This window comes from Diabrotica undecimpunctata, chromosome 11 (genome assembly GCF_040954645.1).
Source record: "Diabrotica undecimpunctata isolate CICGRU chromosome 11, icDiaUnde3, whole genome shotgun sequence".
NCBI lineage: Eukaryota > Metazoa > Arthropoda > Insecta > Coleoptera > Chrysomelidae > Diabrotica > Diabrotica undecimpunctata.
The window spans coordinates 13,669,663-13,675,662 of record NC_092813.1 but is presented as its reverse complement, the minus strand read 5'-3'; positions in this window follow the sequence as shown (position 1 = coordinate 13,675,662).

The following is a 6,000-nucleotide window of genomic DNA, read 5'->3' as shown; positions in this document are numbered from 1 at the left end:
AGGTCCGCCATGGACCGAAATATTTTATCTTATCCTGTTTTAGCACGTTCATTAGCTCTTGTATTGCCATATATTCCTCGATGTCTTAGTACCCATATTAGTGTGACACTGTTCTCGGACTTTCCACACTAGCCTAAAGACTATCTTAGACCTTTGCAGCCCTGAGGGCTGCTTAACTATTTGTGCTCTTATCGATTTCTGTTGTACACTGCAAGATTAAATCAATCTCTGCCTTAAATATAGAGTTACTTACTCCAAGATGGAGTCTTAGATATCCTGGTGTGGTTACTTTCACCCAGATCCGGTATTCCCTCCTGAATTTGATTTCGCATTACTGCATTCGTTTTTACTTTGCTGTTTGCTTCTGTACATCCGCTTCAGCTCTTATGTAGTATTGATATTATGCAACTGAATTGGGGTCGTTTTGCCAAGCGATGTACAAATTACGTTTGTTATCTATGTTTCTGAACATTCTGAACATATTCTGTTATCATTTTCATTTAATTATTCCTGTTTTCTTTTAATATATTCAACAGTTTCTTTAGCAGATGAGAGTATTGCTGATTTAAACTTTGACCAATGCTCCTCAATGTCGTCAAAATATATATCAATGAGCTTGGCAGTCAGTATTTCCTTCAATTTTGTCAACTTTTCGTTGTGCGTAAGTCCAGCAGTGTTAGTTTACTTCTTACTTATTTTCTTACCAATTAAAAAGACGATTACGTCTTATCATGAAGATGTGAAGAGCCATGATATACCGCACTAGTCGGTAGTCAGTCCAACACTGATCCGTACTGGTTAAAGCACTTGTTAGTAGACATGAGCATTGAAATCTCCCAATATAATGAGTTTGTCTGCTTGGGAAGAAGTCTGTCCAGTTGAGATTAAAGGCACTCTTTCTTCTCGTCGTACGTCTAAATACAAAGTGCATGCGTATGTACTAACTACGGTTGCTCATTGTTTATTTACCACCTTAAGGCGGAGTGTCATAAGCCTTTAATTTATTCCAGAAGGAATTTAAAGATAGTCGATGAGCTCGTTTTTTATAACAAAGCTTAAGCCGTGTATTTGGGTTTTATTTTTTGCTTTTTCCTTCCAAAAGAAAGCATAGTCACCGCCATGTTCTTTAAGGTGACCTTCTTCTACTTTTATGGTTTCACTTAGCGCAGCAATATCGATATAATTTTTTTTCAGTTCACGAGCTATTATTATTATTTCTCGTTGTTACCTATAAATTCTGTCTCATAGCAAAAGTTCATAAAACTCTTTAAATTTTCACCTCAAAGTAGTGTTGCATCTGGACACTGTTATCCAGCCGGACTGTGACTAGCGAAAGTACTTTTTTTAAACATTTACTTTACTACTTTATAAAAACTTATTGAAACTGATGTATCAGTTTATTTGAATACAAGTTCTCTTTTTATAAATATAAAAATATACGGGACATTCCATTTAAAAAAAAAGTATTTTTGACGTCAGTATTTAAAGGTGATCGATGCTGTATATGTCTTGTATCATAAGAAAAATTCAAATTAAAAATAAAATCCGACCTATGCGAAGAATTTCTTCACAAATGATATTGGGAATATTTCCGACTTTTTTCCTTTTTTTGTATGTACTTTATGCTTATCTTTTACTTGCAACATGCATTTAGATTCATTGTATATTTGGAATTTATTGCTATTGATTTGGTATGTAAACATAATTTATTCACGTAGTTTAAAAGCTTAAACTCATTTTAATCTAAAATACACATTTTATTATCGATCTAAATTCAAAAATGACACCTTCAGACCTACATTAAATTACTGGGCTCCGGCCTCTCGACGCATTTGGGCCGATTGACAGTTATTCGATGGTACTTGCAGCTGGACTACAAGGACCTCAAGCTCCTCATGAACAACGAACCAGCCGATAGACGCCGAGAACCGAAGAAGAAGCAAAAGACTTCGTAGTGGTCACTAACCAGTGTCAAAGACAAATGGAAAGTGCACTTCGAAAAAATTCATGAAAAGTCTGATTAGCATTTACATTATTAGTCATCTGTAGCTAGTGATTTTGTAAATTGGTAGACGGTGTTAAACAACTGAAGTTTCCGAATTCAATTAAATGGAAGAAATATTAGCTAATATTATTATATATTAATCTATTTATCTGATGTTGAATTAAAGCTATTTTAAAGTTATGACCCTATATTACGATTTATTAAACGTATAAAATTTATAATAAACAAATTTTATCCACATAAAAAGATTTCAGTTATTTTCGTTTACTATATGTACCTAATGTTTGATATATCTCCCCAATTTACAAAGAGAATAAATAAATAAATCTTAGGCACGTTAAACTATACTTCTTAAATTACAAATTGCCATTTAGTTTTCTATCTTCGCCAATTTATTCCAACATAAATGCAACTGCTAACTTTAAAAATGTAACCAATAAATTAACAACTGCGATATTTGTTGTATAAGGAATTTATTCAACATTTTGTATATGGAATATATTAAAAATAGTTATTAAAATTAGTACAAAGTAAAGGCGAGATTACAAAAATATATTTAAACACACATTTTGGTTAAAATCTATTAGAATATCTGGAGAAAATATCACAAAATTATCCTATAAGGTTGTTCTTCTTGTTCATGTTTCATTCCTATCTCGAGATTGGATATTATAGATAAGACTAAAGGTAATGGATTTTGACAAGAGCTATGACCTTGTAAATAACAGGTAAACTTGTGTACTGTATTGGCATGACTCATAGCTCTTGTTAAAATCCATTACCTCTATCTTAATTTTGGTTATACCTGTGAATCGACTCCCATAGGTTATGTCCTAAAAAAACGAGGATAACCAGTTTGTCGAAATTAAATTTAGGTTGCATTGCATCTGGTACCGTTTTAAACTTTAAATGATTATTATTTAGAGAGCCTCTCCAGATTTAATCCCAGTACCCTTTCGCCCTGCTTCTGGGGTCTTATTCGCTTTCTGTATGCTCCTTCCTTTGTCTTTTTTTTTCCATTTATATTTGTAATAGAGGAAGGTCTAGTATACCCTACATAGAGTCGGTTGGGGCAGTCGACATAAATTCTGTTGTGATTCAGCATTCAGCACATTTGCTGCATACGTAATCGTAGGTCTGTTATTGTTATGGTTATGGTAGATAGGGGCAGGGCCCATTTGTGAGCTCTTCAGATACTTAGGCCTCCTAAAATGGATTCATTTAATTACCTCTATCATACGGGCTAGACCCATAAGGATCTAGTCTTTGGCGTTTCTGATGCCCAGACTACTCTGGGCGAGAGAGGCCAGATTAAAGGGTCCAGTAAAAAAATGGCACTTTATCAGAGTGACGTTATAAAAAAGGTAGAAAAAAATAAAATTTTAACGAGGTAAAATTTTATTACAGCATTATTTAATAATAATAATAATAATAATAATAATAATAAATGTCTTTATTAACAACAGATTAAATTTTCTTTACAATGAAATATAATATCAGTAGGACCAGATTCTGTGGCACACAACTGCTCTTCCACCTAACCCCCCGAAAATAGGATAGATAGACTATATCTAAAGAATGAAATTGTATTTACAATAAAACATAAAAATATTAAGTACATATTAAATTTATTAATTATAAAGTATTTATTTTTTTTAATTCTTAAATTTTTAAATTACTGTTCAGCGAACAACTGCTCATAAATTAATCTCTTGAACTTAAGTCTAGACAGATTTTTAATATTTTAGGACAAACTGTTAATATTGCAAGCAATTGAATATGAAAATGAACGTTTAAAAAAGGATGTTGTATGTTTAGGTAAAGTGAGGGTATTCTTGTGTCTAAGATTAAGATTATGAACCTCCGTCCTATAAGTTATTCGATTGTACAGGTATGGTGGAACTCTCTCTTGAATTATTTCGTGGTAAAAACATAAAGCATGGAGTTTCCGACGATTTTTCATATTTAGCCACTTGACTACAGTGAAAACATGACTTATCCTTTAAAATTTCCTGATGCCAAAAATCAAACGCAAACAAGAATTTTGCAATTTCTGTATTCTCCATTAATCAAATTCAGTGAGACACGCATTGTAAAGCACGTCACAATACTTTAATTTTTTTAATACCAGAGCATTACATAATAATGACTTTGTGGCCCTACTTAATAAATTGCGGCTTTGTTACAGTAATTTTAAAACGGCGTAAGCTCGTTGTAAACAAATACTTACATGATATGTAAACCTTAAATCTTCGTCGAACCAAACCCCAAGGCTTTTAATCTTTTTGCTAAAAATTAAATTGTCATTTCCTAAGATAATTTGATTGGCATAATTCTATAAAAATATTTTCCTATAGAGATTCCTCCCAAAAATGATACCCTGAGTTTTAATTGTATTAAATTTTAAACAATGATTTTGAGAAAAAATCTGCAGCTGAAGAAGGTCATGATTTATTGCATTTACCGCTTGATTACACTCATTTGGATAAAATGACATATAGAGTTGGGTATCGTCTGCATAATAATGTTGTGAACAGGACAAAAACACAGAAGGAAAATTAAATGTGTGTATAGAGAATAAAATTGGACCTAATATAGATCCTTGAGGCACATCAGTATTAAGATCTAGAAATGGAGAAATATTTTGATTAAGTTTTACTGCTTGACATCTATTAGAAAGATAGGATTTCATTAGATTAACTGCTCTCGCTTCTAGACCAATATATTTTAAAATAGAGAATAACAAATTATGGTTAATTGTATCAAAAGCTTTTGAGTAGTCTAGAAGAATTCGAATTGATATTTTGTTTTGGTCATAGGCTCTAAAAATATCATCTGTAATATTTAATAAAGCAGAAAGACAGCTATATCTGGACCTAAAACCGGACTGCATCGTAGAGATTATGTTATTATTTTTCAAATGCGTTTGTAACTGAATATCGATTACCTTTTCCAAAATTTTAGATAATGTAGGCAGTACAGTTACTGGTCTTAACTCTTTAATGCTTTCTGTAATTTTAGTCTTCGGTAAAGGAATAATATGTGCCCATTTCCATTTACTGGGAAAAATTGAATTTGTTAAGCAACAGTTAATGATATGTGTGATCTACGGTAGAAGAAAGGGAATAAACAGTTGCAGCGTTAATATTTTAATACCATCATCACCAATAGTTTTACGTTTAATATTAATAATAATATGCAAAATATTAATTTCAGATACTGGTTTAAAGTTAAGACAAGAACTGAGAGAATACTTAAAGTTGTTTTCATAGAATATTTGTGTATCAATGTAAGCTTTTATGTTTGGTATGACTTTAATAAAGTGTTTATTTATCTCGTTTGCATTCCACACGTTTTTTATTTTAAAGTTATTTTTGGTTTTGCAATTATTTACCAACTATTTTAAATTATTCCACATATCTTTAGAAGATTGATCATGTATGTTTTTAAAATATGATTTTTTCTCCCTCGTAGTCATGGCTATTACTAAGTTACGCAATACTTTGTAGTCATTCAATTGATTTATATTTTTAGTAACCTCGTAAGTAGTAAGTGCTTTACCCTATCTAATATTAATTGCTTGATGGCATTAGTTATCCATGGAGCATATTTCTTTGAGATTCTAAAAGTCTGATATGAAACATGTATGTGAAGTAAAGTAGTGATATTATTAGAGAGAAAATCGACTTTACTGTCCATATCTGGCAATTCATAAATTATTCTCCGCGGTGTAGATTCCAGATACGATTTAAATTAACTGTAATTTAAATTTTTGAAATTCCGAGTAGTAATAAATTTATTTGTATTAGATTTGACATCACAACCAAATTTTAAAACAACCAATTCATGATCGCTTATTTCTGGGATATGTTTTACTTCAATAGACAAGATTTTATCCTCAGTAGATGTGATTACATAATCAAGCAGAGTCGATGTGAACTGGGTGATTCTAGTTGCTTGATTTACCATCTGCCTTAGTCCAAGACCATCTAATA